At 40.0% G+C, this 12,231-nt stretch overlaps 1 long non-coding RNA gene across 1 annotated transcript; it reads right to left on the bottom strand.

Moving 5' to 3' along the window:
* Positions 1-9,520: 9,520 nt before the first annotated feature.
* On the bottom strand, positions 9,521-11,455 carry LOC110677057. Its single transcript, XR_002500929.1, has 2 exons — positions 10,278-11,455; positions 9,521-10,080 (listed from the first exon to the last, which is right to left on the bottom strand). It is a non-coding gene; the product is annotated as an uncharacterized LOC110677057 (long non-coding RNA).
* Between the last annotated feature and the right edge of the window lie 776 nt (positions 11,456-12,231).

Genomic DNA, 12,231 nt, shown 5'->3' with positions numbered 1-12,231 from the left:
CTTTGATATCGCTTTAGAAAAACACAACATTTGACAATTCTTTCTCGATACAAATGCCTCGGTGCATTGATGGGTTTGCAATGAAGAATTAATTATCCTGCATCGAAATCCGGCCACATAATGTCGTCGTGGAATGGCCATAATTACATACAATCAAAGAACCAAACTTGCTACTTGCGCACATTTCCGAAATAATGTTCCACGATAAAAAGGCAAATCGTGGAAATGCACCTGCCCGGCTGTGTCCCATTTCGACATGCTATATTCCTTCCCATGTTAACCATCATCGCCATAAACATCGAGTCCTGTTGATCGGAGAAAGCTGCGTTTTTGTTGCAACCAGCCAGCGCTGCTGCGTTCCCATTTTCCTTCCGTGTGTCCCATACTAAGAGCCCACAAGGAAAATCATGCTGAAATTGACCGTTCCTTGGCGTCACCTCGTGTCCCACCTTCAACGTTCATCTCTCCAAACACGCACTCTGAGCGCAGGTGAATTGATCCACGTCCAAGCCGAAGAAAGAGGTCAAAATCTCACGCTGCGTTGCGCTGCTGCCGGGGAGATGCGTTTTCTTCGAGAAAGCCCGATCGATCAACTTCAAACTGCATCTCGTACCATGCGAGATCCACTAAGGGAATATTTGGATAACCTAGTTGACCAAAAGTTTTTCAAGAATTTTTGGGCTTTTTGATTTCAAGGGCACATGCAACCTTTCAGGTAGAACTGTACGATCTGGCGGCTCAAATTTCATGTTATTTATTACACTTGAATAAAGGAACAATGAGTAGTATGCATTATTTCATGACTATTTATTAGACTTGTTCACTTTTTGAAAAAAGTTCTCCGACTCCTTGATAAATAAATTCGGACGTACCTTAGAAAAAGTGCAGAAACAGGTATGCTGTTTATGTGTCATGTGCAGAAAATTATATCAAAATCTAAGCAAATATTTAAAATGACTTTTCGCCAGCAAGATCCACCAAATACCCCTTAGTGCGATTGCTGCGTAGTTTATTCTCCATTCCCAAAACAAATTCGAGAGATAAACAACGGGAACGAAACCCTTTTCCGTTGACTCCACACTCCCTCAGATTTTGAGACCAATCCGAAATCCCAGTTTGATTTAATTTTACTTTCAGTTCCTGCGTGATGCGTTGGCTGGCTAACTGGCTGTGAACTTTCCCTTCACGGTGATCGTCGTTCAAGTCGTTCAAGTCGTTCAAGTCTTTGCAGTCGTTTACGCTCCTTTCCGGTTGTTTGTTATTTTCTTCAGCACGTAGACAAGCTTCAGTAGACTCAGAGGGCAGAAAAGCAGCGTGGAAGAGAAATTTGAATAACAAGACGTGTGGGCAGCTGATTGAAAATTGAAACGGGGAGGCCTTGCGTCGGCGATGTTGTAAACAGCATACGGGGTCCAGCAGTCGAGAAGCCAAAAAAAACAGACTCTCTCTCGGGTTTGGTGGGAAGAAGATTGTCTTCCGATCGGACTGCGTTGGATGGCAGATGGTTATGTGGTGCCTACTTTTTAAAGAACAAGATTGGTTGATCCGGGCTCCCGAAAAGTAGGTCAGACTGGGGGAAAATGTGTGTAAACTGTAAAAGGTGGGTCAGTCTCTGGTTGGGAGTGTGATTCATTCAAAAACATCGTTTTTGTTAGTTGATACTTGTATGTATTTGCTAGAATGTTGGAAAACATTCAATATAAACTTGTTCATACTTTTTAGAAAAAAATAAATGATAAATGAAGAAAACGATTGTATCAATTGGTTTTGAAGTAAAGACTAGAACGTGCAAAAATTGGTCGACAAAAAAATCGTATCCTTTAGTCAGAATTCATGATACAAATCCTTCTTATTTTCTTTCAGTAGCTTAATTCATATAATCAAAGGATAAGAGATAAGCGGAAGTAAAATGGAATGATTTGGCAACTGACCACACTCAGGCAAATGGACTATTGATAAACATAGGAACCCCCTATGAAAATTCGCCACAAGAAATTGGATTGAAATTTGCAAACAAAAAAAGTTTTCGCGGCAACTAGGAATCGAACCATGAACCTTGCGATCGATAGGTCCGAGCGTACACCACGCGCCTATCGACGCCTTGATGTGGAGTGATGCTAAAGCGATACATAAAGCATTCGTATTGCAATAATCGTACCACCTTTCATAAGGAAAAATGTATGAAATTCGATAGTCCAGTTCGCTGCATGCAGCAGTGCTGATTTTGCTCGGCAACGAGAATAATAGTGTAACACGGACATGACATATTCGTTTGGCTCACACTTTGACAGAAATGTCAGCTTCCGCGTATCTCTTCTCGCGTATTAGCATTGGTAGCACCCGCTTTTTGAGACTATCCTAGACGTAGATCCCTTAATAGATGGGTTCGGTAGTGATAAAAATGTCACATTTTAGACCACACGTGCATATGGCATTCCAGACCAGGGTTGGGAAAAATCTGAAATTCATTCTACAGTAGCCAAACAAAGCCAATCGCAGTCAGCGAAGTCAATGAAACTCACGTTTATCGCTGCTGTAGGCAAAGAGCCTTGAAAATTGCAAAATACCCGTTGCTAAAGGCAACTCAAAATTACTGTAGAAAAATATTCTATTTCCCGTATTTAGAGCCTTCAATGACACTAACTATTTAGAAAATTCATGCACCTAAAATAGGCTACTTGATGAGATTCACGTTTTCGAACTACTGTACTGGGAAAGCCACGTGATTTTCGCGAAATTCAAGCCTACTACTATTACCATTCCCAGCACTGTTCCAGACGACGTTTTGTTTCAGAAATTTCGATAGTTTGATAGTTTTGAAAATGTCGGCCTTCTTCTCTTTTTCTGATGCGACTCCTGTTCCGGAAGCATCTTGAAATCCGCCTTCACATAAATTTCGTGCGAGAACGTCGGATTCTCATGCTGCGCGAGCAAAATTTTGACAAGCTGTACTTCCATTGTATATACACCATTGTATGTAAACTCAACATTCAAATGCAGCATTTCAGGATTTCTTCAATGCATTTTTAATAGAAACGAATCAATTTTTTTTAACTCTTTTTTTTTAAGGCACTCTGTGCTTGTGGCCAATACTGTGCCGGAATCAGTTGATCTGTAGCTTCTTTACCGATACGATCTATTTTCAACTTATCTATATTTACATCTTCTTTCACTCTCTCCTACTCTTTCTCTCACACCGAGCAGGTAGGAGAGAGCTCTGTTGTTAGGGAGGCTAGCTGCCTACGAAGAGGGTCAGTTTGTCTCAGTCACCATCTGATATTGACGGAGGATGGATGTGGTCCCCAAAGCACGGTCCTCCGTGAGGCGTCTTCTGGTGGATGGATGGGTTTTTTGTGGAGGGGCTGGGAATCGAACCCATGACCTTCCGCTTTTGAAGCGAAAACGTAACCTCAAGGCTACAGACCCCCCTAAAAATGAATCAATTTGAAGTCGAATTTTTGCGCGTTCCAGTAACATGTAGGTTGAGCCTCAAAATGAAACAACTTGGATAATTGCCCTCTTCTACGTTATTGAAATAATTATTTTGAACTTGTCTACGTCTTAACAATTATTAAAGAAAAAAGGAAGAAATTTGTTAAACACTTACTTAGGAACCCAAACAATTTTCATAGGTGGTACGAAATTGTGTCGGCAGAGTGTCCATTGTGCCTGTTTTGCGTTTGTTTGGATCAAAAATCGGAGATACAAATGATTTTGGGAATCAACCGCATCGGGTTCATCAACCAGTGATGCATTTGAACGCGTTCAGTTCGCGTTCCAGTTCATTTTTTGGAACGGAGCGATCAAGTAGGCTCGCTCATTGTTCAGTTCAAAAATTTGAACTCCAATGAGCAAAAATTTGAACGCAGATTGTTCTGACAGATTTCACAGCATCTTATCGTGCCAAAATTGTTTGTGAGGTGAACAAAGCAAGACATAATATATTCATTTATGATTGAATTGATTTTATTATTGATTCAAGACATATTCATAGCATAGCATAGACTGACTGTACATGTCAATGGTTGCTACTCCGTGATTGATCGGAACTGGTAAGAATTGCACTACGATCCAAATGAATAAGGGATGGGAGTTTCCGCTTACTCTCGAAGTGCAATTTTAGCAGATCTAATATTATTGATCAATAACGGCGCCGGCCAAGTCCTTACAGTCAGTTGGGATGGGGAAGGAATGTTAGGGTGTAATGATTGTTGCTTCTAGAGACCGAGAATACCTCTGCATCTCCACAATCACCACGGGAAGGGTGTTTATTAGTGAGGGAGGAAAAGATCTGGGAGTCACCTCTGGTCGATGATGCGATCCATGGACAAGGGGGAAATATACGACTTATATTTAAAGCTAGTTTTGTATTTTTGTCTCGAGAAGTTTTTGGTAGAAGCTTTAAAAAATACGTCAACATCTATAATGTCGAACAATTCAAAAGATGCTTTTATTAATGACAAAAACTGAAAATTACATAAAACATATAAATTATATGAAACAGGAATAATGCTGACACTTGTAGTGACGAACTATACATAGTTTGTTTGAAAATTACATATGAGTATTACTGTGCATTTTGTCTCGAAATGGTAGAAGTTTTAAAAAATACGTCAACATTCACAATGTCGAACAATTCAAAAGATAATTTTTAATAGTGTCAAAAAGAGAAAAATATATGTATATTGCAATTGTATAAGAAAAAAGCATAATGCCGACACTTATAGTGACGAACCATACAAAGTTTGTTTTGATATTACTTAAAAGTTACACTTTCAAGAAAAAATGTGTTATCACAAGCATGAAACGAACTCACCAGTTGGTAATCCATCCTCGACTGAACACAAAACTTCTTGGCGTCCTGAAAACCAACCGACTTGCTTGGGCCTTCCCAAATACCTACCCAGCAAGACGCTCCAAAACAGAAAAAAAAATCTTCGGCGACGAAACCACGCGCGAAACCGTGAGCAAAATCTATCTGACGACGCAAAATCGAACCGTCCTGCTTGGGCTTCACGAAAAACTACCTAGCAAGACGCTCCGGAACAAAAAAAAATTCTCCGGCGACGAAAACACGCGCGAAACCGTGAGCAAAATCTATCGGACGACGCAAACCGAACGTCCAGTATTAGAACTGCTCTCGACAGTCCTACCTAATCGTGTCGCCTTTCTTAATGTATAATGAACGTACTTGTTTTGTTCTGTTTTCATTACATATTCTCATACTTGTGTGCTCGACTGCTGAGCTAAATCCAAACTTCATCCGAAACACTTACAGCCGCTTGTTAATAATCTATTTACACATTCTCCACTAACAAATTTGCGTACTTTCCCTAGCTTTTCCATCCGCTAATTCCTCCATTTGTTTAGTTTTTTCCACTTTCCTCTTACCTTTAACAGTTTTCTGACATGTGTCATATCTTCTTCTCTTCCATCTCTCCTCTCGTTGTCAATGTTAACTCACTTACAAATGCCTCATCGGCGCGAAAGTGCTGCCAGCACATTCTCCGACTCGTAATTCTACGCCAGAGTCCACATCCGGTCCAGGATTACTGTCCTCTGTCCTCCATCTACTGTCTGACCGGCTTCACTGTCGCTGGCTTGTATTGCATCAGCCAAAAAGTAAGAAAATAAATGTAAAAATATCTCGTCGAGGAACGAATTTTGGGGCTCGAGTCCTAAACTGAACAGCGAGCATAATTGTTTAATCTATAAAAAAAACGTGTGGAATAAAAAAGTTCGAACCTTCTTGTTTTCAAGTTGCAAGTGATTTAAATCGTTTTGACTGATCCATAAGTCGGCGCTTGATCAATATCTACCGTGACTGGAACGCATCTACGCTTTTCGATCTCTTTTATTATTAGATACAATGGTCTCTTCTCCTCTGACCGAAATCTTCTTGCCACTGAAGTACAACAAATCTTCTTCTACTAGTGGTATTTCTTCGCATAAACTTTTCACTTTTTTCTCAATGCTATCAAATTCGGTTCATCATAAAACATCTTTTCTTCCAGTATACCCGACAATATATTCTTCTTCTGCAACTCATTTTCAATGTCATGACGTTGAGACTGCACTTTCGATCTGGTCGAATGGTCTATCATATTCGACTTCACTGGACGGAAGGCCTTCATTCCAAGCTCACCAGCTTGAAATGTCCTAGTCAAATTAATTATGCCCGAACGGGGAATGGTAAGTATCCGGACGATAAGAAAGTCCGCCTGCAAATTTTGATCGCCTGGTAACCGATACTCTTGTTGTAGCGTTCTATGCTGTTGGATAAATGTTGCCTATGATGTGGGCAAATGAAAAAACGGAACACAGCTAGTGAGTACATCCAACATAATCAACACATAACACGACATAATGTATCATTGTCGACAGATTCTTGAAAAAGGCGCAATACATGTGTCCGAAACGTCGGATGTAAGCAAAAATCCGTTTTTGAGTTTTATTTAAGAGTGAAAGCCATAACCTCAAACAAATATCTCTAAAAAAATATAGAAATTCCTGCAAACATTCTCCTACAGTTTGAGCAAAGTAATCCTTGGAGAAGGGCTGGTGGTCTAATGGCTACCGCTTCTGCTTCATTAGCAGAAGTTCATGAGTTCAATCCCAGGCCCGTCCCTTTCCTCGTACTATGTAGTTGTATCTCTTACTTGCTTCTATCTTCTACTATAATCTATCACGCTTTTCCTTACGCCTGATGCATAGGCAGTCTGCAAACCAAACAGCAAGCCTCTCTGCCATAAAATTACTATCCCTACACCTTCCCGCATAAACTGGCGTAGGTGCAGGGGTATATACGGTATACTGTGGCGGCCAGTTTTAAATGAAACATCAATTCCTCCCCCCTTCCCCTCAATGTTCAGCATTCCGACAAGGCAGGCACCTTTATTGCCTAAAAATTGAAGACTATCACCATTTATCACTGAAGGTGTCTGTTAATCCCAAGCATTCATCTGATTGGTTCCTTGTGCAAGCGCAGCTGATCTGGCGGTACTGGAGTAGCAATCACGGGCGGTCAATCAAGCTCAAACTCAGCTCAATTTTAACAAGGTTGTCCTCAGTTATCCTGATTAGCCTTGTGATACCTTCCGAGAATTACCTCTATGAACAAACATGCAAAGTGGCAGAAATTCTCAAAGTCTCTTAAGATACTTCCACAAATTACAGCATAGATTCCTTCCGGGACCTTCTGGTAAACGGGCAATTTTTCAGCATGCTGAAAGTCGGGGGTTCGAATCCCATTGGTCGACGATCTTTTTGCTTTGAAAATTTCCTCGGCTTTTCTGGGTACAGAGTATTATCGTGGCTGCCACACGATATACGAACGAAAAATATAACTTTGACAAAAAAAAGTTCTCAGAAAATAACTGTGAAAGAGTTTATAAGAACTCTAAGCTAAGAAGCTTTTTCTGACCTAAATGGGGACGTTATAGCAAAAATAAATGAGGAAAAACTGATTTCTTCAGATTTTTTTTAACCTTTACGTTACAAGGCATTTTCAAATAGCTGCCATTTCGTCAATTTCCATTCGATTATTTTTTAAAACCACCCTCAGTTGACTTTAAAAAGGTACCAGTTATTTGTCATAAATGGACAATAGCTGGATTCAGAACCATGCCGAAGATATTCCGGGTTGTACTGAGGTCACGAGGATGTCAAATTTTTGAAATGGGATTATTTGTTTACTTATTGCAATTGAAACAACGAAGTTTCTATGTTGAAGATAATGATTGATTGCCTTCATTTAAACAAAACTTGACTAAGTCGACCGTTTTGGAATACCGAAAACGATTCCTCCAGGGCCTCTTTGGGGTCATTTCCGTTTTTTTTATCCAAAACATACCGTACGACGCACCTATCTTCATGACTACGTGAGAACATTTCCGAAAAAGAAGAAAAAACTTGGTACGAACAGATGTGGTCACTCCAGAGCTCTTGGCACGGCTTCCACGAGGGCCTCTTTGGGGACATCCCAAGTAACATTAGTAGCTGAACAACAGTTTATTCAGCTAAAATCTGCTTTAGAGTGATTTGTTCAGCTCTTATCCCGCCAAAATGTTTGTTGGGATGTCCGTTTTATGACCAAAACATACCGTGCGACGTCTCAATAATTGAAGAATCTACTTAATATCAACTGATGCGGCCACTCCAGAGCTCCAAGCTCAAGTTACGCCAGGGGATATTTCCATTTCGTGTCCAAAATAAACTGTGTGATGTCTCAATCTTCGTGAATTCTACAGAACATGACCATAGGCACTTGGAACTTGAACTTGGTATTATAAGTTTAGGCATCTCCAGAGCACCATAGTTTTCACGGCTTTTCTTTACGAATTTTCTCAACGGTGGAAAATTTTGTGGAAAACTTTTTCCAGTTAACATTTTTATTCTTTTCCTTAGAAAATTTGCTTTCATTTTCATAAAAAAAAACTTTGTTTCTACGATGCTTCTTTCTTAAGCTATGATTTTTCAAAGAAAAGGCTCAAAATGGCACATTTGCACATTTTTTACAAAATTGGCCATAACTCAAAAACGAGCGATTAAAGCTTATAAAATTACCTTCTCAAAAATATTTGTTTGTAAATTTTCCACGAGTATGAGCATAGTTTTTCCGGCTTTTCTTTACAAATTTTCTCAACGGTGGAAAATTTTGTGGAAAACTTATTATTTTTATTTCTGAGAAAATTTGCTTTAATTTTCATAAAAAAAACTTTTGTTTCTATGATGATTCGTTCTTGAGTTATGATTTTTCAAAGTAAATAGTGTCAGAGGAAAACAAAAAAATTCCAACTGAGTTTTCCGGGAAAATAGGCGACCCTGAATTTTTCTCAATTTTTTTTATTCATATATTGATGAGCCCTGCCTGTGGAAAAAGTTTCATGAAAATATGAGACCTTTCGGCCCAAACCCGTTCGGAAATAGAAAAAAAAATCCCCTTATGTGAAATGTTTGGCCATCCTGCAAATAATTCGAAATTTACTTTTCAAAAAATGTGTCATGGAATCTAGTGAGCACCCATTGGATCAACCAAATCATTCCAATGTCGAATAAGACTTAACACCTACGCTGTCGAAGCAAAGAAAAAAACTCATTGTGGTTCACCATGGAAGCGATCGACCGAAAAAACAGCGACTAGACCATTCATCATCGCTTTGCAGGCTCGCCATCCAGTTGGCGTAAGTACACATTGATGGGAACATTTAGGAAGCACACGCGTCAAATAATTTGGGACCCTTGACAAGGCTCATTAACTCTAGCTCGGAGGAGCAGTCTTTCCTAGACAATGGGCCCTTCCTTACGAATGCTAATGATGACAAAGCGTTGGAGAGACTCTCGAGGTGGGTGCCTCATTATGACGACACGGCCTAAACACACGTTTTCGGGGAGCCTGTTGAGCAGTGTTTCTCAAAGAGGGTGCGAATAACCCCCTGGAATTCATATTAAAGTAAAAAAGCGCGAATATGGTAAGAGATAAATTTTTGGGGCTGTCATTTATACTTTAAAGTTATTTGCCTTCAGTTTTCAAATATATTTCGAAAAAAATTGTTGTAACAGACAATTTTAACAATATTGTTTCACTTAAAGTAAAATGTGTGGAACAATTTCAGCATAATTTCTTTACTATAATGTGATGTTTATACCAGAGAGTGATTTTATTTATTTTTTTGATTTCAAGGGGGCGATAGTCCGAACAAATTTAGGAAGCACTGCTGTAGACTTTCGGGCCTAGCGCAAGTTAGTGATTTCCACTGGGTTGTAGGGTCACTCATGATGGCGACTCACCATTTTTTCGCATTGTTGCTCTGAGCACTTAGTCGTGTTTGTTGTAATTCAAGTGCCATCACGTAAATCATATAATTTACGATACTTAACCCAGGTTGGACTGCAGTTTATTCCTTCTTCGGCTAGGGCCAAATAACAGATCGCTTCCTTAACAACCACCACAAGTAAGTCAGCAGCTTTTGTTCCTCGGAGGAATCCGGTTCCACACGCAGGGCCAGCTGCTTCCCATGATACTGCTACGCCGAAGGACGATCGCAGGACGAAGCGACTAATGACGATGAAGATGGGAAACTGCAAGGGGAAAGGTAAAACGTAAGACCTTTCTTTTCCCTTCGCACGTAGATTTTTGTGGGATGTCCTCATTCTCACGCACGCGGGGTTCCTTTTTGAGAGAAATACCTGCTCGCTTGGAAAGAATTCGAGCGCCGTACGCAACAGCAGTGGCAGCAAGAACACGAAAGGTGAAATTTTAAATCGGTTTAACTTACTTTCCATTTTTTCGTTTCTTTCCTAAAGAGCCTTTGGTTGATTTACGTGGTAATTTTCCGGGAGGAACGAAGAGCACAAAGAACGTTCGTTTCAGCTTAAAAGGGTCCTGAATGGGACTGATTTATGCGAGAAGCATTCAACAGAATCGTTTATTGTCAATGCAATCAAATATTTAGCGATTGACTTCGCAACTCTGACAATCTGGGAAACTGCTGCCGATATCTCTAAACAGAAACAGGTTTTGCATCGATCGGAGATCGAACGATTAGGCAATCAACTGCCATCTCGACATGGGCAATACACGTGATGTGATGTCATTCTGCCTTCTGCGACGACGACTTCGGTTTGTTCCTTGTATGCACTTGGCTGCCTCTTCTTGCCATCGTCATCGTCTATGACTGATGAATGCAACCCCCGGAGGACAGCTTAAACTATTTGATTGATTTATTCAAGTAACGATCGAAGAATGTCTAATGTCTCTCCACACTGACGGACTGAAGAGAGGCAAGGTACGCGATGACCATGTTTAATGGATATCACTTTACATCACCCATCAGCCATCCACCTATTCGTCAAGTTAACCGAAGAAATCGCAAGGTGCGGGAAAGTGAGCTCAACGACAGCGGAGACGGGTGGTAAGGAGGCGCCTTTGTTTGGCTTTAAATTCCGCAACTGTCCGCACGAGCACGAGGAGTTTCTCCGTTTGGGGCTTGGCAGGTATTTGTGAACCTCAACGACGCGAAACCAATCTTCAAAGCGTAATAGATTTTGTCTATTTAGAGTCAAACGCCATCCCCGCGCGCGGTCCGTCGATCGAAAACCTGACTCCCCTGCCTGCACTGCACTCTTCTTTACGACCCGATCGGAATTCCTACTCGGTGGACTCCCGCTTTGAATGGGCAATAATCGTTTATGTGAACCGTCAAATAAGGATAAAACGTATGAAATCGTCCCGAGCCTGGCCCCGTGTGTCGTGTCGTCGTCAGGTTGTGGGGGCATTTATGTAATTCGATGCCCTCCGTAAAATAGATGGGAGCCCTCAGAAGTAGTAAAACTCCGGTCGTCATCGTCGCAATAAAATCGGACATTTTAGCACTCGGCGTAAGGGTATGCGATATGCATTTTTTTATGCTGATAACGGAAAGAAACAACAGACGAAATTTGTGTCATTGGTAGGGTGGTGTGCTGTTTTCCATCTTATTAAGCTTTGATCAGTGAGAAACTAAATGCATATACATAATATATATAATGCAATACAATTATTATGTACTTATCGTTACTCTTTTTTAATTATTTTATTAGTATCATTCCAAACATTACATTCATTTCTTATATCTAGGTGTTCTGTGTTAGACAAGACTATCATCCTAATTTGGTAAAACAAATTTCAGATTTCATTAACATTTTGTTAACAACATATTACATTTCATTTGCCGTAGCAGTTCAAATAGGTTGAGGTGAGTTAATTTCACCTGCTTTCAAGAGAAAAAAACGCTTTGAATATACTTAACCTAACTAAGCCTAAACATATATCGCATTAAACGCGGCAATAGAAGATTGTAACGATTTTTGCCTGAAATTATTAATTATTTTATTTGACATTTGTTCCAATGTTTCAACATTGGATATTCTATGTAACTCATTGTTACTATACCAGGGAGGAAGCTTCAGGATCATTTTCAAAATTTTATTTTGAATTCTCTGCAGAGCTTTTTTCCTGGTATTACAACAGCTAGTCCTCATTGGTACAGCATACAACATGACTGGCCTGAAAATTTGTTTGAATATCAAAAGCTTGTTCTCAAGACAAAGTTTTCAAGACAAAGTTTTGATTTTCTATCAATAAGGGGATAGAGACATTTTACATATTTATTACATTTGGCATGAATGCCCTCAATGTGATTTTTGAAAGTTAAATTCTTATCTAGCATGAGTCCTAGATACTCAACTTCA

The sequence above is a fragment of the Aedes aegypti genome, chromosome 2 (assembly GCF_002204515.2).
Source record: "Aedes aegypti strain LVP_AGWG chromosome 2, AaegL5.0 Primary Assembly, whole genome shotgun sequence".
NCBI lineage: Eukaryota > Metazoa > Arthropoda > Insecta > Diptera > Culicidae > Aedes > Aedes aegypti.
Note: the sequence above shows the minus strand (reverse complement) of the source record. Positions and strands in the feature narration are given on the sequence as shown.